This window comes from Hermetia illucens, chromosome 2 (genome assembly GCF_905115235.1).
Source record: "Hermetia illucens chromosome 2, iHerIll2.2.curated.20191125, whole genome shotgun sequence".
Taxonomy (NCBI): Eukaryota; Metazoa; Arthropoda; class Insecta; order Diptera; family Stratiomyidae; genus Hermetia; species Hermetia illucens.
In genome coordinates, this window is record NC_051850.1 from 157,578,677 (window position 1) to 157,603,127 (window position 24,451).

Here is a 24,451-nt window from a genome sequence, read left to right on the forward strand (position 1 = left end):
TACCTCAGAATCAGTGTAGGCTAAGCACTTTAGTGGAATTGCCCCTAAGCTTTTTTTGACATCCCTTAATAATTCGACTAATAATACCACGCTTTCCAGTTCGAGCTTGGGAATGGTACAAAGCCCTTCGGCTTGACCAACCCGGGCCTTCAGAGGCGTAACTCGCCCTCTTGATGCAATAAGACGGACAACGTACCCCCGATGTGTCTTGACTCTGCTATAAATAACGGCAGCGTATCCATCCCCCGAAGCATCACTGAAACCAACTAACTCAGTTACGTGGCTCTCATTACCGTACCCAATCCATCTAGGGATTTGGACCTGATTCAAATCTCCTAATGAAGCAAACACTTTTTCTATTTGTTCTTGGGCAACTCCTGAAATCTCTTCATCCCAGCCATAACCTTCTTGCCACAACTTCTGAATTTCGATTCGTAGCTTCATAATAACGGGCAATAGCCAGCCAATGGGATCAAACAGAGATGCACTCACACTCAGGATGTTTCTTTTAGTGAACATAGTAATTTTTCTTATCTTGATACTATACTGAAAGCAATCCTTTTGAGGATTGTAGTGCAACCCCAGGATCTTTAAGTCACTCTCAGCCTTTTGCAATTCTACAAAGGAATCAATTTGTCGCGATCTATCTATGTTTTCCAAAACTTCGCTATGGTTACTGGACCACTTCGTTAGAGACATCTTCCCCTTCTCCAATGTTACCGAAATTTTTTTAATAATTTCCTTGGCAGCACCAATGCTTGTTGCCCCATACAACAAGTCATCCATGTAGAAGGCGTTTTTTACTACCCATTTTGTCTCCTCATCGGGTGCGTTGTCCTCGGCTACCTGATGAAGTGTCCTAATCGCCTGCCAAGGAGCGCAATCAATCCCATAGGTCACTGTTTTCAGAAAATACTCCTGAATAGGTTCCTTCGGGTTAGATCTCCATAAGATTCTCAGTCTTAACTGGTCCTCTGGTTTCAGCAAAATCTGGCGATACATTTTAGTAATATCACTGGAGAAGACAAACTCAAATTTCCGACTACGGGTAACAATATCAAAGATGTGGGTTTGTAACTTTGGCCCAGGAAGAATTGCTTGATTAAGACTAACGCCATTCGACGTTGGACTGGAGGCGTTAAAAACATTCCTGAGCTTCGATGTGGTAGCATCCTTGCGAATCACACTCAGGTATGGTATGTAATAAACGTCTCCACTAGTATCACCTCGGAGTTCAGTAGGGACCTCTTCCATATGACCCAAGTCCCGATATTCTGACATGAACTCGTCCGATTTCGTTTTGAGTTCGGCGTTCTTTAACCACCGTTTCTCCTGGCCGAGAAAATACTGAACTGCCTTGTTAAATGAGTTTCCCAACTGAATATCCTCCTGACGCCACGGGGTTGGTACAACATACCGACCGTCTTCAGTTCGATAGTGCTGTGATTGGAATAAATGTTCACATCGCTCTTCATCCAATTCAACCCTATCATTTTTGTCAATGGGCATGTCCCAAAAAGACCTTAGGTTTTGCTCAAGTTCCTCCAAGGAAACATATGAGGCCGTAACTTTAGAAGCAGGCAATGCTGCAGAACCAGATACTACCCACCCAAATCGAGTATTTTGAGCTAAAAATCCTTCCACAACTTCCACTCCTTCCAAAAATAATTGAGGAAGGACATTGGAACCTAGAAGAACCGGAACATGCGAAGCGTGATCTGTAACTGGATCTGCCAGCCTCTTGCCTGGGAACAATGAATTTATTCCCCTAGGTGGACGAGGAAGACCCCCTTTGGTAACTCGCTTGACTACCAGCGCCTTCGTTTCCACGTTTGAGCCATCCTCTAAACTAAGAGTCAACCCGACAATTGAAGACACTCTTCCTGCGGATACTCCTCCCACTCCGGATACTTCCACATTGGTTCTCTTCTTAGTTAGTCGCAGCCTTTGAACTAACTCCTCAGTGATATAACTGCTCTGGCTACCCTGGTCGACCAAGCACCGAACTGAAATTACACTTCCATCCTTTGCCTTTATCTTTATTACAGCTGTGGGCAATATAGTTTCGGAATGGGCAAGTTTTGTAGAGTTTTCTGCGTGATGAGAAATACTCCCTTGCATGTATGACCCGCTCGATCGATCTTTGCCGGGATGCAATACTGTTTCATGCTGCCCATGACAAAGCTCACATTTCAAAAACTTACGCCTTTGACATTCCGTACCATTTTTGTACTTATGGGAGGCACAGAAGACACAGATACCATAATGCCGGAGAAGATCCCCTTTGTCCTTGCTGTTTATTAACCGTGGACATTTTAATACCAGATGATCTTCCATACAAATGTAGCATGGAAACCGCTTTATTTTTCCCCCTTGTGCTTTTGCGGCAAGGGAAATTTCCCTATGCGGTTTTTTTCGACCACCTAAGGTCTCTGCCTTCTTAGCAACGGAATGTTCTTCTGCTTGAACCTTCGCGAGTCCGCCCAACCCCTCCCAATTGGGAGACATAACTATGTATCTATTTTCCAGGAATAGATCAATATCATCAATTGTTACGGGAAGTTTTGGCTGTTTTAGCAATGAGTCAAATTCCCGTCGGGTGGAGACATCCATTTTACGGGTAAGGATAAAAGGTATGAAAGGTACACCTTGATCACAATTGAACCCAGCCTTCCTCAGGTTTTGAACCACTGAGCGCATTGTATCAAGTGCCCTTCCAATGGTACTGGGGTCTTGTAATACTATCTGGGGAAGATCTATGAGGGCCTGGATCTCCTTTTCAACCAGCGCCCGAGGATTACTGTAGCGTCGTTCCAGAAGTTCCCAGGCCTTAGCGTAGTTTTCCCCATGCACTCCTAAGTGCTCTACGACTCTCCTCGCATCACCTTTTAATTTGCTCTGCAGCATCATTAGCCTTTCAGCTCGCCCAATATCAGATCCTTCATAGACTGATTGAAAAATACTACGGAAAGACTCAAAGTGACGAAGATCCCCATCAAACGAAGGAATATCAGGGACTGGTGGACAAGGACGAGGTCTATGACCGCGATTCCAATAAGGAATGCCTTCGGTCTCGGAGCTTCTTAGCCCGAAGCCTCTTGACGGCAACGGTATGTCACCAAAAGGTATGTTCAAGTCATCGCGAACCCTGGGAAACCATTCTCTAGAGAACAAGTTTTCCGGTTGTTTTGTCGCGTCCTCCGACTCCCCTTGAGCTTCATTAAGCTCGACTGAAGGTCCGGGGCGTGGACTTGATGTTACCCTTCCACCTGTGATTTCTATATCGACGGGAGAGCCTTCGGGAATGAGATCGCGATGAACACGCCCAATCAGCTCCTTAGTAGCATTGTAAATACCGATCATAACGGATAGTTTATTTTCTCGGAAATAGACTATGTCCTTAGAAGCGTTTTGGCGAAGAAGTTGGCTGTGGCCGGCGAGGAAATCCCAATAAAGCTGTTGCACTTCTTCCCATGCCGCAGCAAAACGCTCTCGCGTCCTTTTTTCTTGCCGGAGTTTGACTAGGGACTCCCGCACACTCTCAAGTTTTGCGACCCTTTCTTGCTGGGCATCAATAATTGCCTGAATCTCCATTCTGGCTAAATTTAAATATCGCGATAATACCAAGCTCCGCGGCGATAGTAACTTTGCGCCTTTAATCTGGGCGCCGCAACGACAATAATTTTGCGCCCTAAGATTTAGGCGCCGCAACAATAATAATTTTGCGCTCTAAATTTGAGCACCGAATCGATAATTTTGCGCTCTTAAGTTTGAGCGCCGCAACGATAATAATTTTGCACTCTTAATTTGAGTGCCGCAACAACAATAATTTTGCGCCCTTAATTTAGGCGCCGCAACAACAATAATTTTGCGCTCTAAATTTGAGCGCCGCAACAACAACTTTGCGCCCTTAATTTAGGCGCCGCAACAACAACTTTGCGCCCTTAATTTAGGCGCCGCAACAACAACAACTTTGCGCCCTAAAATTTAGGCGCCGCAACAACAATAATTTTGCGCTCCTAATTTGAGCGCCGCAGCAACAATAATTTTGCGCCCTTAATTTAGGCGCCGCAACAACAATAATTTTGCGCCCTTAATTTAGGCGCCGCAACAACAATAATTTTGCGCTCCTAATTTGAGCGCCGCAGCAACAATAATTTTGCGCTCTTAATTTGAGCGCCGCAACAACAATAATTTTGCGCTCTTAATTTAGGCGCCGCAACAACAATAATTTTGCGCCCTAAAATTTAGGCGCCGCAACGACAATAATTTTGCGCTCCTAATTTGAGCGCCGCAGCAACAATAATTTTGCGCTCTTAATTTGAGCGCCGCAACAACAATAATTTTGCGCTCTAAATTTGAGCGCCGCAACAACAACTTTGCGCCCTTAATTTAGGCGCCGCAACAACAACAACTTTGCGCCCTAAAATTTAGGCGCCGCAACAACAATAATTAGTGATTTCCACTCCGCAATGGCAATACTCTGAACGGGGCACTGAATACGTGGGAAGCGCAACACTGTAAGGATCTATCCTTTGGTCTGAACGCGCCCACGTAACAACAAAATAGTGCACTGAAAACGTAGGAGACGCAACACTACAAGGATCTTTCCTTTGGTCTGAACGTTCCTATGTTGTTCCAGCACAAACAAAGCACCGATAACTTTACCGATGTACTATATGAACCGTTCAGTATTGTCGCGGCGGAACACTAACACGTTTGTAAACTACGCACTTATTAACAACAATTTGCACAAGAAACTTTATAAAAATTCACTGTTTTATAAATTTTAATTTACAAATACTTACTTGAAGGATCCAGAATCCGGCTCGACGGACCAATTGTTCGAGAAGTCTCCTATTAGAGTGTGGTTCGCACCCAAGTCCAGCCAAGTATCCAACTTGGCGCGCTTATCCCTTGGGCGCGATGGAATCCTGCTTCTTTTATCCCTCGCTGTCAAGTGAGGCTGTGGAGAGAACTAAATTAGGGTCTTACCAAATTGTTTCTCAAGTTCCAGCGAAACAAAGACACAAACACTCTTTTCGGGTTTCTTGAATATTTTATTTACTTTATCACTAACTTTCTACCTTAAACTTAAATAACCGAAAAATCTCCAAACAGAACTTCCGACCCGACCCGACTCCAACGCGTATGACTCCAACCACGGCTCCACTCCAACACACCTGACTTCTCAACGTATGACTCCAACCACGGCTCCACTCCAACACAGCTGACTTCTAAAAACGTTTCCGCGTTGCTGCAGTTTTTTATATGGAAAGTCCATTAGTAGCAACCCGGAACTTAAGTTTGTTGGAAAAAGTCCAATCAAACAAAAACTGCACACACAACAGTCAACCGTTGGCCGAGGTCGTCAGAATATTTTCCATATGTTATGGTGCTGGTGACGACATCGCCCAGTAGCAAGCCGGAACACGGAATCGCTTGCATTTTGCACATTAGCACATGTGCATGTTGTATGTTAGCACATGGGCAAGGTTGCTGTTGTTTATTATGATATGGAATCAGTCAGCAACGTACGCTGACCTTGCAGCAATCAATACCGATGATTGCTGACGCTGTTGATGTTAACTTACAAGATCGATTGATTGTGGGAAATCGCTTAAACAAGCACTTCTTTTGACTATATTTACTCATCCTTGCTTTGAATGTTGTTAATCGGTAGAACCTACCGAAATCTACTGTCCCCTAATACCTGGTATATATTTTCCTCCCACACCGGTGACTATCCTTAGGATCATCCTGTGATAGGGGATCCGAGATTTCATCTCTCTCTACATCACAATGACCAGGTACCCAGAGTAGTTTCACCGTATTGAATCGAAAAACAGAATTCAATCGGTTTCTATATTCCCGCAAGATTTTTTAAATGGTCAAAGCACTGCTCAACGCCCTCAACGCAGCCTATCGCAAACTATCGTTACGGACTGCGATGTGCCTGCCCTTTAACCGCTCGTCAATCATCCAGGTTGTCGCCCTTAGGATCCCATTCAGCCTGAAAGACCGCTGTGTATTGTCCCAAAAGAAAAGCCCAATTCTCGTTTTTATTCGAGAGGTAGACTCTTACTCCACAACCATTTTCTGTCTATGAGCCATCGGTTTAGAAGACGTCAGTATATCCTGACCCGCATTCTTCTGGTTCGTCCCAGTTTTCCCTTCGTTTCAAGATAACATCTACCAAATAGATGTATGGGGATCTGAGAATCGGAAGGCATTGCGAAACCTAGATTCAGTTCTCCAAATTACTCTTCTAATGCTCTGTGCCCCCAGGTCCATTGTTTTCCCATAGATCTAATCGAATTAGTATATGAACTGTTCCCATTGCAGTGCTCGAAATAAGCAAGTCCAAGGGCTGCATTCAGCCCCGCGCCGGATTTGGTGCTCATGGCGCCGGTGATACCCAGACACACAGTTCTTTGCAGTGTGGCTAGTTTACAGCGAAAACTTTCATTCAGTTTCCTCCATTTTGTAAATAATACTATTGTGGTTTTATTTGGATTTACTGAAAGTCCATGCCTGAGACACCAACTGTCAAACGTGTCAAACTTGTATTGGCAGATTTTTCAGTTTGCATAGTAGTGAGTTGATCAGCATACTCCATAGAAGTGGCGATAGCGCACCTCCTTGTGGACAGCCTTCTGTCGCTTCCGTTGTTAGATAGCGATCAACACCCACTTCAGCAAACAAAAATCTCTGCGTTAGCATAGCGTAGATCCACTTTATTAGAATTTCGTCAACCCCATGCTCTCTCGCGGCATCACATAGCTTTTGGAAGGGCGCACAGCCCAAAGCCCTTCAATGTCCACGAACACCCCCATCGCATACTCACTCGTCAGAATTGCATCCCCTATCTTTGAAACCAAGGAGTGAAGAGCAGACTCAAAGGACTTTCCACGTTGGTAAGCATGTTGGTTTTCATTTAGTGGGTGCGACCTCAGCGCCTTCTCGCAAATGTGACGCTCAACCAGTCTCTCCAGACATTTCAGCGAAAATGATGCTAGACTGATTTCCCTGAAGTCCTTTGGATTTGAATAGTCATCTTTCCCAGACTTTAGTATGAAGGCTACCTTCACCTTCTGCCAAAAGGAAGGCATGTAGTCCAGAGCAAGACACCCTCGAAAAATGTTTCTTAGAAGTTGCTCTAACTGTTCTTTACCCTCGTTTAGCATCGCTGGGTAGATGCCATTCATACCAGGTGCTTTGAAGTGTTCAAATGATAGTATAGCAGCTCTCGCTTTTTCATTGGTAACAACCGCTCGTGTTGAAGAGTTTGCAGAAACCGCCAACTCCCTTCTTCCCACTTCTGAGACCTGTTTTCCCGAGTGGTGTACTTCCAAGAGAGTCTATATAGACTCGACTCTGGAGATCGTGAGAGTACTATCCGGTTTTCTAAGAGAGTTCAACTTGGCCGATTCATCCTTATTAAGGACTCTGCACAGCCTGCAAGTCTCTCCTTCACCTTGCAGTTCCTCACAGTATGCTCTATAAGAGTCTCATTTCGAACGTTTTACGATCTTTTTATATTTACGCTGTGAGTTCCGGAAATTTAGCCAGTCTTCATTTTTATTGCTTTTGCAAGCACAATTTAGAAGTCGTCTGGTAGATTTCCTGAGTCTTTGCAGTTGTAGGTTCCACCATGGAACTGTTTTACCATGTTAACCTAGCGAAATAAGACCACTTCTTTTCAAAACACACTAAAAGTGTGCGATTCAGAATTAATCAAAGGAGTCCTTAATAACCTAAGGAGCTCAAGTTTGTCGCCAAGAAGTTCATTGAATTTTATCCAATCCGTTTTCCTAGGATATCGTCTTTGTATTATAGTCTGTTCACCTGCAATAATAATAATAATCGTTGGCGCAACAATCCATATTGGATCAGGGCCTTGAAGTGTGTTAGAGCACTTAATTCAAGACCGTAACGGTACACTACAGTACAGTAGGAGGCAATGTGGTCAGCATTGCGTTCGCCCGAGATTATTACCCTGATTTTGACTCAGGTACTCATTCACAGCTGAGTCGACTGGTATCCGACGTCAAATCACGATACAAATCTCACTGCCGCCAGCGAGATCTGAACCACGACCTTCCGTATGACAACCCAGTGCTCTAACCACTGAGCTATCCGGACACCTGCAATAGTCAAACTAAATTTTAAGTAACGGTGATCTGAGAGTGAGACTTCATCTAGCACTCGCCAGTTTCTAATCAACTCTAACAACTGTGAAGTGCAGATTGTTAGGTCAATTACTTCACTTCATCTTGGAACGTAAGAGCGCAACCTACGTTCGCGGCCATAAGGACCAGGTGAAGCGATAAAATCAAAGAGTTTCTCTCCTCTAGGATTGTATTTGCGACTACCCCAACAAATATGCTGATCGTTCCCATTAAAAGTTCAACGCCACTTGATCTGCCAAGGTATTGTAAGTTGACCGCAACAAGGTCCTGGGAATAGAATTGTCTCAGCATGTTGCCTCTAACAATTTTGACATCAGAACGCAGGGCCCTCGGTCTCAAGGATCTTTCATCGAAGAAGATGCTAGTTCCCTTCACTGATCCAATACCAGAGATTCTGTTAAAAAGAACCCATGGCTCTTGAACCAGAAATATTTAAGGACAGTCCTGCAACTTTGCCAACTTTGCCGCCAGTGGATAGGAAGAAGCTTTGACATACTGCAGATTGATTTGACTAATTCTTATGTTTATAGCCATAAGTGCGGTGTAATATCAAAACCGCCGCTAACTGAAAAGTCTGCTGCGGTCAGTGTGGATCTCACGGGGATTACCAGCTTGTCCTCACCTTCCGCCGAAAGTTCCGCTTTCTTGCGTCCAATTTCTCTGGATATCGTCGCACTTGGTGGTGTAGCACAACGTCTATGTCCTCATTCCCGAGAAACTTCAACTTCTTTCACAGTTCCTTCCGTTGTCGTCGGCTGGGAGCCCTCCCAATTTTATAGTGTCCGCGCCGCATGGATCTGTTTCCGCATACCGGCGTTAGAACAGTTGCGTCCATATTAGCAGCTTCCATTTCTTTCGTTTTTTCCTGGTACAGGCGGAGGAGAAGGTTCAGACCGGCAAGCTTGTAGTTCTTTCTCCTTTGCGACTACAATTTTCTTCTTTTGAACCTAAATACGGGAAAATTTAGGAAGAGAGGCAACAGTGTCACCGACAGGCCGGTCGGAGTCAAATTTCCAGTTCCTCTCATTAAGAGAATTGCTGTACTTCTGTAGATTTCACACTGAAGTGGAGAACCATGAATTTGGTGAGACCTAAAAAAATCCATGCCTCGGCCATGACCTGATTTCTCAAAGCGGCAGGTGGATTCGAACTCGGTGACTTCTTACCACTTGTAGAGTTACAATCCTTTATTTCCATCTTCATGCGTTTTCGGAAACTACCACAGGCTTCTCCACCACGATAAGATGGTATCCGAGAGGAAGAGGTGGCAATTACTGTTTGTTTAGAACATTCAACACAAAATAATGAAATTTACAATAAACTCATTGAAGCTTCAAAATTATTCTTGTCAGTGTTGATTAGCTGGAACCCTTGAGCTTCTATCTCCCCTCTTGTTATTCTGCACAAACTTCAAAAGTAGACTCAAAAAGGGCTAACCAAGGTCCCATAAAAGAGATGAACAATTCATTCCCGCCCACGAGTTTAAGACTCAATCATTAATCCTGTCCAAGGTTCGTATCCAGCTTCGTCATGGTTGCTTGTGTTCTTCTTTGTGGTCGCTCTACTGTTCTAGGCCTGTCACTTGCGCAGTGTAACGATAATGGAAATAATAGACTGTGCCGGTGTCCTATGCTCCTCACAGGAGTGGTCAGAAGACATATTCAACAGGAAATCTTCATCAGAGACAACCTGCAAATTTCAATTTTAACTTCTTTTGTGACCAATAGTAACAATTATAGTTTGAAGTTCTACTAGAGCTAATGAGTATCTAATTGCCACTTTGGATACAAAACTCCATTATGACAAACTTAACCTGTTAACCTCAAAATTAAATTAAATCATTTTTTTTTGTGTTTTCAGACCGCTCTACATTGGGCCGCAAAACACGGTAACGAAGATGTCGTAAAGCTAATTGCCGGCACATACAAAGCCGACATCCATGCTCGAACGGTAAGTGATAAATTCTGGCAAACCCCTGAAAAAATGCACCCTGTCTTGGAGCTATCTGGAATATTTTCAAATTTTTTACTACCTAGATCTTAAATTTATTTATTTTATTCTTTTTCATGGTTCGGTTATTTGACTTTGCCGACGGTATCTTTATTGCATCTCCGGAATTGCATGGAATGGGTCGTGTCTGATTCATATCAACTTCAGAATGGGGTAAGACAGTTTTTTAATTTTCTGTAGCTAAGTTTGTATTTATAAGCAAAATCAGAACTATTTCATTTACGCTTCAATCCTCATATGACATGACTCTTTTTGTGTATTCCAATATTCCTCGCAAATTTTCTTTGCAGAGAGGCTAGGAGGGGCTAGGTTTATTCTTGTTATTATAAGTTTCAAGGTCAACGGAGAAAAATTTCTCCGATCCCAGATACTCAACGGATTGCTAATTCCTAGCTCCACTAGATTATCTACGCCAAACGAAACGACTAGCGACTTTCCATATGGAAAATGAAACATAGCTGGAAGTACTGCTATAAAAATGATCATTTCTCTTCCTAAAAAGCATCATCTGATCCTCCAAAACTAACTTTAAATATTTCTGTAACTGGATACCGAATAATCTGCTTATCTGGCACCACAGATCAAAAGGAACCCCGGGGGCTATAACAGTAGCATCTCTACCAAATGTGAAATTGCCTAAATATTTTCTCTTCGCCATATAATCTCAAGATGATTGTGAAGTTCTTTGAATTTCTCCTCGACGTGCCACATCGTAAAATACTTGAAAAAGAATTTTTTACTGGAAAGTGTCACCGTGACCTGCACACGGCAACGAATAAAAATCCCAGGGACGATAAAAAGCATGGAATTTAAGTTGAGGTATTTTTTACCATGGAACCTGTGACTGTGACTGTCTTTTTCGAGATTTTTGTTTGGGCTCGCTATAGATTGCGGTATCGCAGCTACCGTGCTTGACCCGCCGAGGTATAGCATCCTCGAGAAATTTTTCACCCTGAGACCGAAACCCCGGACTCACTGAACCATTCATCTCGCTAATCTGATCTCAAGATCTTAGATAACTTTCATCTTTAAAGAAAAGATTAAACTTCTCTCAGTGGTAGCCGAGCCTTGGAGATACTTATTTTTTCAGTTGGAGCATTTCAGCTGGAGTTACCGTTCATTCGAACAGGAGATTTTCGAGACCCTAACACTTTTACTTAGCTTTGGCTTCTTGGATAGGTCACATCTTGTTAAATATTCAATTTCCATCTTATGCTTAAGTAATGATAGTGAAGATTTCATCGCAATCGCTCCCATTATAAAGCCCAACAATTATGGTCAAATCAGAGTTCAGTATCATACTCGACACTCACTTAATCGCGGTAACACCAGGAACCAAAATCACTATTTCACCTCAACTGCCCCTTGTAGAAAAAATAATCGCGCCCCCAGGCTACCCAGAGATCAAAATAGACCAACCTGCCTGATTATTAATGGCCACCACCTAAACTGAATGAGGTCCATCATTTTCGAGCCCCATTTCGACTGAACGCCGCGCTCCAAAGAAGTCTCGCCTGTGATATGATGATGTTGATGGCCACTCCTGATTTTGACTCTTGATTTCTGTGATTCTTTTGATTCAGACCATGAATGATGCCTGAGCACAGCCATACACGGCTCGGATCAAGCTAATGATTTACCGAGCGATATTTCAGCTTAAGCATTATGAGCTGTCATTTCTCATCTCGAATATTAACCGTCGTGGCCGAAGACTGGCTACTGGTTTTCTAGTGAATTACAGGAATTGAGCTGGCATGCAGGGATGCTGTGCGATCAATGGACCACGCAGTAGCAATCAAACAGGTAGGTCTGAGAATGTTAAGACACGGTCAAAACGGTATCCATTAATATTCCCAAGGCGTGCACTGTACAAATTGTCTTTTTTTCTGTAATTAATTTTCGGAATGAGTCCCGAGTCGGTGGCTGCGCTTGATTTTGATATTTTGAAAGAGAAGTTTCTGAGTGGAGGCAGAGGTCGCCAGGAACGATGAATTGTTCTCACAGACTATTCTGAGTGGCTGATATTTATTTTCAACTCTCTGGCAAAGCCGAATTTACTGCAATCACTTTATAGTTAATGCGCAAAAACAAAATCAAGAAATCAAGAAAGAAATTCAAAACTCGGTACTTTGCGTATTTCGAAATTGTTTGACTTATATGAAAAGCTGACAATCTGATGATAATTTGTTTAGACAATCGTTATGATCTATGAAGGTTCAAAGCACGTATTTACTAACATAACGAACAGCAAAGTTTTCACATGCATTAAGGCGTCACCGGTGGACCTGCTATTTAAGAGTCCATACTGCCTGTTCGATAGGAGATCGAATGTTTTCACCCCCAGTCGCTGGACCATAATCCTCTCTAGGACCTTGCCAAGGGCCGGGAAAAGAGACGTAGCACTGTACGACCAAGGATAACCTTTATCCTTCTCTGGCGATTTCAGGAATACAACTCCCTTGGCAGTCTTCCAGAATGCCTGAAAATAACCCACGCGTAAACAACACTCAAACAGACACGGGACATTAGATGAGATGGCCTGCCAGATTGCTTTGCACATCTCGCCAGTCATCCCATCCCAGGTAAGATTTGAACCTCGCCACGTTCGCCTCGATCTCATAACACTTTAGGGAAGAAATTTCTTCCCCGCCTTCCATCAGAAGACACCGAAATCTCGGATTTCCAAAATTATTCACCCAGCGAGGTACATTCATCCGAGCAACATATTCTACTCAGTTACACCCACGCATATTTCAACGAGTCGACACAAGTGGAAAATCAACACTCCCATTCACACCTCTATTGACCAACACGACCTCAGTAGGAATATGGTCACTCAGGACAAACGCCTTTTCATACACGAAACGTTAGTATCACTGACATCTCTTGAGCTCTCGAACATATAAACATATGACAGAGCATTCAGGCAAAACACATCATGCTTAACAAACGTTTTAGACAATACTTCTCTCTCCGATGGCAAGATGTGCTCTCGGCAATCTTACTATGCCACATAGGGGAGACCGTATTCACGTCCACGCCCAATATGAATGGTGTTCTGTAAAGACGCGGAATCACCTCATTACCTGTGGATGGACAGTACATGTTTGTACAAAACCATCGTCCTAAAGGCCCCATGATTGAAACATATACACCCCATTTATTAGTAAGATTCTCAACACAGATGCAATCTAAATGCCCCTTAGCAATGAACACCAGCATATCTGCAGGCAGGTCCCTGATACAGTATGGTGACGCTAAGCTATGCTCGCGCAAGTCCTAGCCGAGATCATGCATTACGGGAGTTACTCTAGTGCACTTCAAGTGCAGCAGTGCGAGCGTCATGGCGCTTAGTAGCGGGCATTAACCCTAGCCTAGTCCCCCGGAATGTACAGTTCCGGCAGTGTACTTCATTACTGAAGGAGGAGGCCATATAGCCACTTTGCGAGCAACGATCGCGACTTGATTTTTTAGCTAAACTATTTGGCGTCCACCCTTTCGGTGCGAGTGTGCCCTCAATGACAGCGTTGTGACTGCCTCAGGACCCAACCATATTGGACGACTTACCATCTTCGCCACTTTCTTAAATCGCTCGATGCCCATCTAATCTCTCAAGTGATTCTCATGGATCTGCTGTATCAGTTCATACAAAAGTGCACATCATATACGATAGCACGGGGTCTCAACTTCTGGGCTGTGACCTTCAATCCACGAGGAGTTTGGGTTCTGCAAAACTCCCCACCCACCAATTGCTGTACTCCAAAAGTATCTTCACATAACTTCCCAATTATCTCCTTCGAAGCACTGCTTTTCAACGAAATCCTTTCTAACAGGCAAACAACAAGGATTGTTCTTCTTCACCTTCGTCGAACCACTCTTCCCCCTCTCTCCATTCATTTCTCCTCGACTGGCACTCGAGTTGCTACCAGAGGTGAGTATCATTATACCACTGAATCTTCATCTTCTTTTTAAGATTTGCCGAAAAAAGTTTTAACCGGGAGAAGGAGATTTTTTCAAGTTTAGATTTACAGCCTAATAGATGCTCAAATTTTTCTACTGAATAATTAGGGCTGCTGATTATTGTGAAGACCGTGAAGAAATCCCTCTACATCCGACAAAATCTGGATGGATCTTTTATGGTTTGTGATATGAGGGAACCAAAATCCACATCTACTTGATGTCGGACCGGTCCAAATGGAGCGCAACTTACTCTTATTTTTTTGGTCCACGGACCCCTCGTTTTGGGCTTAGCACCTAAGTTTTCAAAATAAACAACTGACGATTTCATCCAACGCATAGGCTACTTATCAAACGCTGAGTCACCTCTACCATGGGACCAACGTGACCAAGAGTAGCAACAGATGGATATCGCTCCTTTTCAGATGAGTGAGGCAGCGTCTGATAAGTTGCCTCTATCCTTGTCGAAACCGTTAGTCACCTGCCATGGATCTTTGTTGGTTGCGGTATTTGCGGCAAGCTAACGTTGAGCTTTTCTCCGCAGTCTAACTTCTCTCTTGTTGGGCCACACCATGTGGTTATAAATTTACGTACGGTATAGTGTTCCAATCGTTTGTTGTTGTTTCTTTTTTATTTCCACTCAGATGATTCCCATGATAAGAGGTCCGCCAAAGAATGGTAATGTCAGGTTTACTTACTGAGGCGACTAGATGTTAGGCTTTTTTCTCGAATACTGTGAGTTACCCCCAACTGCAAACTATCAACTATGGGCACTCTTTGCGTAACGCCCTGTACCACCTCGCACACGATGTGGCTATAACCTCGCACAAATGGTCTTACTAGAGGAGAAGCTTGCCTCCTGAAGAAGAGCGATAAATTGGCCCCCAGGGAGCTATATTCTGAATCAGTCTATTCGATTGCTTGACCCCAAGCAGGATTAATTAAGGTGGACGTAGCGTTTAAGTCCGCAATCTTAAGAAGCATTACTTCCACACCAACGGTCTATTAAAGAAAATTAGACTTCTTGATAGTCAGAGATTCCCCTGTCCGATTTTAATGCTGAGTACATGCGCACCATTAATACTTAACGTCGGTGTCGCAGAAAAAATGGGCGCGACGTTGCTGAACAGCAACTTACATCATCTACCACTCGTCAAATTAAACAGAACAAATGTAGAATAACAGGAGACAGTGACATACTTAGGAGTCACAATCGTGAATCCTATGTGCTTGCTAAACACCTGGTCGATTTCAGAACACGTTTCACTAAATTGGTGGGTACTTTGACGCGTATCAAAAAGTGTGAATGCGGTCTAAGCAGGATAGCTGCTAGATCCATATATCTTGGACTCCTTCCTGCAAGTTTTACCTAGGAACCCCATTGCTGTATGATTTTGCCATGACGGTTCAAAACAGGAAGCTGCTTGTCAGCGAGTGGCATTATTAGCGTGTTTTCTGTATTATTAGGTGTTGCTACTCTTGATATAGAAGTAGTCCAGGTGCCACAGCCTACAGAATCGAAAGGGGCGTACCTTTACTGCAAACGGATTTAGTATGTGAAGATCAAGTGAGAGTCTTGCATCTAAGTAACCGAAACTGGAACGAAAGTGGAAAGGTCGGGCCGGATGTGTGTCTGCCAGAGGAAGTTCTATCCTGGACTTCGGGCTTGAAATGGCTTCATCCTGACGGGGCATGAGTTTCTGTTCCAGCGAAAGCTTGCCTCCAGTCAGGGTAGTGTTCTGTTATGCCTACATCGCAAATTCTCACAATTAACCCCCACCTCTTCTTTTCTAATGCCTAATTTTTCACTAACCATTTTCAAAAGTCCAGGCCAAGATCGGATAGTTTACCAAACTGATAGATCTATCAAACCGCAGACCTCATATGATCTGGATTGTTCTGACCGACAAATTTGATATAATAGTGCTTTCCTTAACCAAATCAACCACAAAAGGTACCAATTGTGAATAAAATACACGGTGGATGCAGAGGTCCTAGTAAACACGAAAGTGAATTTCAGTAGTTAATTATATTCTCAGAGCCAATATCGGAGTGAATTCCGATTCAAAATATAATACGACTTCTAGTTAGTCCTGTCGAGGTGAAATTAACAAAGATACAGAGACGCATCTTGATCTTGTTAATGGAAACTTGAGAAGGCACCTGAAACGGACCCTAAATTCTCTAAGTTTCTCTGTTTCATTTGGCCACGCTAAATCCAGAGTCCATTGAAGCTTTAATGATCAACCGGTCTACTATCATTCACCACATACTCATTACCAAACTACCAATTAAAATGCTTCCCGGAAATCAGAGTAACCTTAAATAACAATAGCCCTAAAAATTAGTAAAAATACACCTTATGTGACTTGGTACAAACCTATAAGTCTATTACCCATTTTTCCGAAATTTTCAAAAAGCATTTACTTGTAAGGCTTCAACAGAGGTATGGGGAAAATTACACCATCTCACCAATTTGGGTTCAGTAAGAAACATAGAATGTAAAGACGATGAAAGGGTTGAAAAGACCATGATATCTTTCGTAAAAACCTCGACTACGCTAGTAACTTCTGGGCATACCTAGATAACTACAGGTGGAAGAGAGCTGGCTTCTCAGCAAATCTTAGGGAAGCTGAAACACCTCGCCAAGAATCCTCAACTAAGGCGCTTTGACATGATTGGCGAAATATTTTCTGTAAGAAAAATATTATAATTTTAATACTGATTAGAGTTTTCCAATGAAAACTAGATCTAAAATGTAAGTTTCCTATAACAAAATTATGATAAAGTTTCTTCTCAATTGCTCCAGTCCCACATCAAGTAGAAGATGAACTCAGGATTCCCAAACGAAAAGATAGACTCTGAGGTCGACAGCCTACCCACGGGAGATGAGTGGTTTAAATGGAACTGAAATATTTTCGTCGATTGACTTAACTCTGATGTTTCTTTCTTCAGCATTATCATCAACGGCGCAACAACCGATATCTGGTCTAGGCCTGCCTTAATAAGGAACTGCAGACATCCCGGTTTTCGCCGAGGTAAACCAATTCCAATCCCTTAAAGCTGTCTAGCGTCCTAACCTACGTCATCGCTCCATCTTAGGCAGGGTCTGCCTCGTCTTCTTTTTTTACCATAGATATTGCCTTTACAGACTTTCCGGGCTGGATCATCCTCATCTATACGGATTAAGTGACCCGCCCACCGTAACCTATTCAGCCGGATTTTATCCACAACCTGACGGTCATGGTATCGCTCATAGATTTCGTCGTTATGTAGGCAACGGAATCGTCCATCCTCTAGCAGGGGGCAAAAAATTCTTCGGAGGATTCTTTTCTCGAACGTGGCCGGAGCTCCCAATTTTTCTTGCTACCCAAGTCTCCGAGAAATAGATGAGGACTGGCAAGATCATTGTCTTGTACAGTAAGAGCTTTGACCCTATGGTGAGACGTTTCGAGCGGAACAGTTTTTGTAAGCTAAAACAGGCTCTATTGGCTGCCAACAACCATGCGCGGATTTCATCTGTCAGCTGTTATCGGTTGTGATTTTCGACCTTAGATAGGAGAAATTTTCAACGGTCTCAAAGTTATAGTCTCCTATCTTTATTCTTCCTGTTTGACCAGTCTGGTTTGATGTTGTTGGTTGGTTGGTTTTTGGTGCTGACGTTACCACCATCTATTTTGTCTTGCCTTCATTGATGTACAGCCCAAGATCTCGCGCCGCCTGCTCGATCTAGATGAGGGCAGATTGTACGTCTCGGGTGGTTCTTCTCATGATGTCGACATCGTCAGCATAGGGCAGTAATTGGGTGGACTTAAAAAGGATCGTATCTCTTGCATTTGCATCAGCATCACGGATCACTCTCTCCAGAGCCAAGTTAAAGAGGACGCATGATAGGGCATCCCCTTGTCGTAAACCGTTGTTGATGTCGAATGGTCTTGATAGTGATCATGCTACTTTTATCTGGCCTCGCACATTGATCAGGGTCAACCTAGTCAGTCTTATCAATTTCGTGGGGATACCGAATTCTCTCATGGTGGTGTACAGCTTTACCCTGGCTATGCTATCGTAGGCGGCTTTAAAGTCGATGAATAGATAGTGCAACTGTTGTCCATATTCCAACAGTTTTTCCATCGCTTGCCGCAGAGAGAAAATCTGATCTGTTGCTGATTTGCCTGGAGTGAACCTGGTATGGACCAATGATTTTCTGGGCGTATGGGGCTATCCGCCCTAGCAAGAAAGCGGAGAATATTTTATAGATGGTACTCAGCAACGTGATACCTCTATAATGGCTGGACTGTGTGATATCTCCCTTTTTATGTATGAGACAGATAATACCTCGTTGCCAGTCGTCAAGCATTGATTCGCTGTCCCGCACCTGGAGCTCAAGTTGATGAACCACTTGGTGTAACTGGTCACCTCCATATTTAACTAGCTCGGCTGTAATTCCATCGGCTCCTGGCAACTTATGATTTTTAAGCCGATGAATTGCAGTTTTCATAAAGAAAGAACTCCCAGAGATCACCACGTGGAGGTGGAGGTGGGGATAGGGTTTGGTAGCAGAGCTGTTGGCGTTGATTTAGCAGGCGTTTCCCAGGTTTAATACTGCATCGTGGGTACCAATCCACGTTTCGCCCTGGGACCTATACTACCCTTTGATCGCCAATACTGCATACAAGCAAATAAATCTGGATACCACAAAACCAGTATCCGCGGTTTTGCAGTATTTTGCAGTAAATTGTCCAATTGTTGTAATCCTGCTGCATTCTTTGTCTCCATACCAAACACGAATAATTGAATTCATATTCCTTTGCCACAGCGGTCGTCTAACTTCATGTGGTGCTGTCCTCTCATCAGAGTTGTTCTTCACTTCATTGGTGTTAATCTCATCAACCCTTGGCCCCACATGTATGTTGGCAAAATTCGCCATAATATTCATATGAACACATCACGTCCTCTTCGGGGTACACCTCTTCCTTTACTAGTATTTCTTGAAATTGTTTGCATTAAAACAAACCCTGGTGCTAAAAAAATGTCATAATTAAATCAACTTTCGCCAATATCGTTTTGAAATGTCGCAACCAGCATCCCCATATAAGAATCCAACTTCGACCCAGTTCTCATCATTCAAAATTGAGGTAGCTCTCATGCGAATTCTTTTGAATGGAAGCAACGATTACAAGTTACAACTCGAATTGTACCCCTGCCCATGCCACTCTCGTGTTACTTATATTGGCGCTGAGATGATAGTTTCGATAATAATCGGAAGACGTTTGCATCTTTCTTCCCTGCTTCCCAGACGCCACACATTGCAACCGCCAGACAGACAAACAAACGAACAAACCAACAGACCGACCGACAAACTTATGCTCTATTGCCAGCAAACTTCAATGACTTCATGAACCACGCTCTGCACTTCATGACTGCACCGAGTTGTGCTCCACTTAACCCAAACCCCAATAAGCCTTGCAAGGGAAACCTTTGACCACAGACGCTGAGGTAGGTCGTCGTCAAGAAGTGGTTTATCTTCGCGATTTACCTGACAAAATGGCATTAAGTCGTGTTTTTCCATGTTACGGTGGCTCATGAGTTGTCTCGTGAGTGGTCTACTATGCGCTTCAGTTAGATGGCCGTTTCCTCAGTAGGTTGGCTGCAACCATGACAATAACAGCGGAAGGCTGAATGTGCAATGCAATCTGCAACAATGACTTAGTTTTAATGTTTTATTGCAATATGCCTTGCTTCCATATGATGTCGTTGCTGCCATCGATATGATATTGCAACATCCAGGCTTAGGGGGTTTTCTGATCTTCGAACGTGGAAGCTCCGAAATTTCTCGTAGAATTAACGAAAAGTACTTCCAACTCGGTAAGTCATACCCAACTTGGGACCATTAAACAAATAAAAAGCCTTAGAAAAAAAACCCCGAATGATTAACATTATTTAATCGTAACATTACTCAACACAACGAAATGAGTGGTTGAGCAATGAGTCTGTCCTCGGACTCAATAGCCCCCTTACTTCACGATTCAGTTAGCGAATAATTCGTACATTCTTAATTAAATCAACATCTTTCCTTACGTTTTAAACTCGTCCATTAGCAAATTTCTCTGCAACTATGCGTAAATTTCCAAACTTGTGAGAACATCACAATGACCGAATTTCTTTTTGAAGTCCAAGTTCTCACGGCAATTACGAACTGGTGTTGTATCCGTGACATGACCTGTAATCTGTGAAGAAATATTTCTAACAATAAACATGCGTGGTAACAGAAAATGAACGATTTGCTAAATCAAATTAGATTCCAAGCAACTTGAATTATAAAAGAGGTAAAAATTGGGTAAAATATGTGCATCCACACCAGAAATGAAAAATCGCTTTTGTGGTTATCATTGGAAGATTTTATGTATCTTTTAGCTGTATTCAACCTTCAAGGACCATTATTTTCTGAGGTCTTTTCCGGAGTCAGAATCTCAGTTCCAGTCAAAGTCATTCTGTTTCCCTTTGTGCCTCCCCTTGCATAGGCTATCATCATCATCATCAACGGTGCAACAACCGGTATCCGGTCTAGGCCTGCCTTAATAGGGAACTTCAGACATCCCGATTTTGCGCCGAGGTCCACCAATTCGATACCCCTAAAAGCTGTCTGGCGTCCTGACCTACGCCATCGCTCCATCTCAGGCAGGGTCTGCCTCGTCTGCATTTCAACAACCGTATACGGATTTCATCATCGTATCCGTTATCGGTTGTAATTTTCGATCCTAGATAGGAGAAATTGTCAACGGTGTCAAAGTTGTATTCTCCTATCTTTATTCTTCCTGTTTGACCAGTGCGGTTTGATGTTGTTAATTGGTTGGTTTTCGGTGCTGACATTGCCACCATATATTTTGTCTTCCCTTCATTGATGTGCAGCCCAAGATCTCGCGCCAATCGCCGCCTGCTCGATCTGGATAAAGGCAGTTTGTACGTCTCGGGTCTTTCTTCCCATGATGTCAATATCGTTAGCATAGGTCAGTAGTTGGGTGGACTTAAAGAGGATCGTACCTCTTGCATTCACCTCAGCATCATGGACCACTTTCTCCAAGGCCAGGTTGAAGAGGACGCTTGATAGGGACATCCCCTTATCGTAGACCGTTGTTGATGTCGAATGGTCTTGAGAGTAATCTTGCTGTTTTTATCTGAGCTCGCACATTGGTCAGGGTCAGCCAAGCCAGTCTTATTAATTTCGTCGGGATACCGAATTCTCATATGGACGTGTACAGTTTTACCCTGGCTATGCTATCATAAGCGGCTTTAAAGTCGATGAATAGATGATGCAACTGGTGTCCATATTCCAACGTTTTCCCATCGCTTACCGCAGAGAGATTTGCCTGGAGTGAAGCCTGGTATGGGCCAATGATATTCTGGGTGTATGGAGCTATCCGGCCTAGCAAGATAGCGGAGAATATCTTATAGATGGTACTCAGCAACGTGATACCTCTATAATTGCTGCACTGTGTAATATCTCCCTTTTTATGTATGAGACAGATAATACCTCGTTGCCAGTCGTCAGGCATTGATTCGCTATCCCGCACCTGGAGCACAAGTTGATGAACCACTTGGTGTAACTGGTCGCCTCCATATTTAACCAATTTGGCTGTAATTCCATCGGCTCCTGCCGACTTATGGTTTCTTAGTCGATGAATTGCACGGACTGTTTCTCCTAAACTTGATGGTGGCAGTATTTGCCCGTCATCTTCAGTTGGCGGGACCTCCAATTCGCCGATGTTCTGGTTGTTCAGTAGCTCATCAAAGTGCTCAACCCATTGCTCCAATATGCCCATTCTGTCGGAAATCAGATTTCCTTCTTTGTCTCGGCAGAATGAGCATTGAGGTGTATAAGGCTTCATCCTGCTGACTTGTTGGTAAAACTTCCGCGCCTGGTGCGGTTGCTCCCTGTACTTTTCTAGTTGACAGACTTGTTGTTTCTCCCAAGCTTCCTTTTTCCATCTGTGAAGTCGCTTCCCCGCTCGGCGGAGTTTATGATAAGTCTCTGCGCGTGCCTGCGTTCTTTGAGAATGCAACGTTACTCGGTATGCGGCATTTTTCCGTTCCGTAGTTAGCTTACATTCATCACAAAACCAGCCGTTCCGACTCTTTTTTCGGCTGGCACCAAGTATGTTTGTGGCTGTATCAATGATAACGCTCTTCAGGTGGTTGTGAAGATCATTTGTTGATGCTTCATCTCCAGGACATCCGTTAGCTGCGGTTGTTGTGGCGTCCATTTTCCCCTTATAGTTGTTACGGAGGGCTGTGTTGCGAATGGCTTCGGTATTCACTCTCACCTGATTGTTAGAGGGGATTGTAGGTGGTGTCGTAATTCGAGATCGGAGCACTATGCCAACGAGATAGTGATCCGAGTCTATATTAGCCCCCCTATATGTTCGATCCTCTTCTCTTCGAGCAAGTGCCGTAATTTTTACCTAGATGATCTGCGATGCTTAATTATTAGCGATTGCTTTTAGTATCTATTTCATAGCACATCTCATAATTGTTTCTTGGGTCGATCTGTTCTTATACAGCGTTTAATTCCAAAAATTATAACTGTGAATTGACAATGCCTGTATTATTCACTGGCATACAATTGGTGGTTCTTAGCTAATGTATCGCTTATAGACATAAGATCTATTACCCCATGTTCCACCTGCGATAAAGGTTGGCACACCAACACTTACGTGATCAGTATTCAGATGTGAAAAATTCCAAATAAAACACGATTCCCTGTGGCCGTTTCTCTTCTTCTTCTTTTTCTTTAGCCTTTGTCCGGTTCACAAGCAGGGTCGGCTTATCGTGATTGGTTGCGCCACTCTGTTCTATCATTTGCCTGATCTGGATGGAGTCGCGAGACTCACGAGGCTCAAGCCGTCATTTTATCGCCCGGCCTTTTGGTCATTTACCATTGACTTCGATGTTCAGAGCAATCTTGGCAAGTGAATTCTCGTTAACGCGAATTACGTGACCATACCATCGAAGACGCTTTTCTCGCATTATTTCACGAGCGGCGCAACCCCATATCGATCATGAATATCCTCTTTTCGAATGTGATTAAAACATGTTACGCCACTGAATAGGCCAACGCAACATCGTCTTCATTACCACGAGTCTCCGTTCATTGTCTTTCATAGTCGGCCAACACTCAGAACCATGCCTTGATTTGCATGCAGGGTGCCCAATTGAGTTTCTCCCGACAATTCTTGGCAATATTTCCCTTTTTCCCTCGCCTTCATATCGGAGCCTCTCCTGTAGATGGGTATAGTTTTCCATCTAACACAAGGTATCATCTTCCTCGACGTCAAACCTGACCGTTTAGGGATTACATATGGACGTAACGCGATTAATGCGTTTCTGAATAATTCACGTATAGCGAAATTCGCGCTAAGCCGGCTTTCATACATTTAATTCACTAATAATCTTGGTGGTTTTATCATAGTATCCTTTCTAGTGATTTAGCTTTAAAAAAAAATAGTTGCTGTAAACGTACTAAAACATGAACATTGAATAAGGATTCACACTGCACAAATTTGTGACTTAGAACTAAAATGTTCTAAGGAGTCGGTGCCCGAATCGAGTCCGAACCGAGTCATGGTGGGATAGCATGTAGTAGACTGAAAGTGTCCAAGCCACATGAAGATGGAAGCAATAGATCTGCACTTAACGTCTTCGGCACTGTTGCCTAATTTTTCCAGAAAAGGGTAAGAGAAATTCAGCATAGCGAAACTACAGCCGCAAAGGAGAGGAGACTACAGGTTAAATCTTGCCAACTAGAACCTTCTCTTCTGCTCCTAACAGGAAAAACAAAAAAAAAGCCAAGTTGGTGATGTGAACGTAATCCACATTAGACAATACTTACGTCTACAACCGTACCAGTTAGTGAAATTAATCTGCAACATGAAAAGCCTCTTCCTATCTACTGGCAGCAAGGTTGGCAAAGTTGCAGAGCTGTCCTTGTATACTTCTGGTACAGGAGACATGGATTTGATTTAACAAAATCTGTGGTATTGGATCAGTAAAAAGGGCTAGTATCTGTCTGAGTCTGCGTCCTGATGTCAAAATTGTTAGGAGGCAACCACGCTGCGACAATTTCGTTCCCAGGACCTAGTCGCGTTCAGTTGGTATTGTAAGTTGGCCGTGTCTACCTCTTTTCAGAAAGTTGAGGTAGTCTTGATATCAAAGCCTAGAAAAGGTGACTATTCAAATTCAAGGAACTTCAGACAGGCTTAACATCATTTTTACTGAAATTTCTGTAGAGGCTGGAT

At 43.3% G+C, this 24,451-nt stretch overlaps 1 protein-coding gene across 1 annotated transcript in view; it reads left to right on the forward strand.

Moving 5' to 3' along the window:
* Window positions 1–10,055: 10,055 nt before the first annotated feature.
* LOC119649914 overlaps window positions 10,056–24,451 on the forward strand; it is an 80,921-nt gene continuing 66,525 nt past the window's right edge. Inside the window, exons 1-2 of the mRNA XM_038052313.1 lie at window positions 10,056–10,142; window positions 10,350–10,355. The gene's annotated coding sequence lies outside the window, so the exon portion shown is untranslated. The remainder of the gene's footprint in view (window positions 10,143–10,349; window positions 10,356–24,451) is intronic.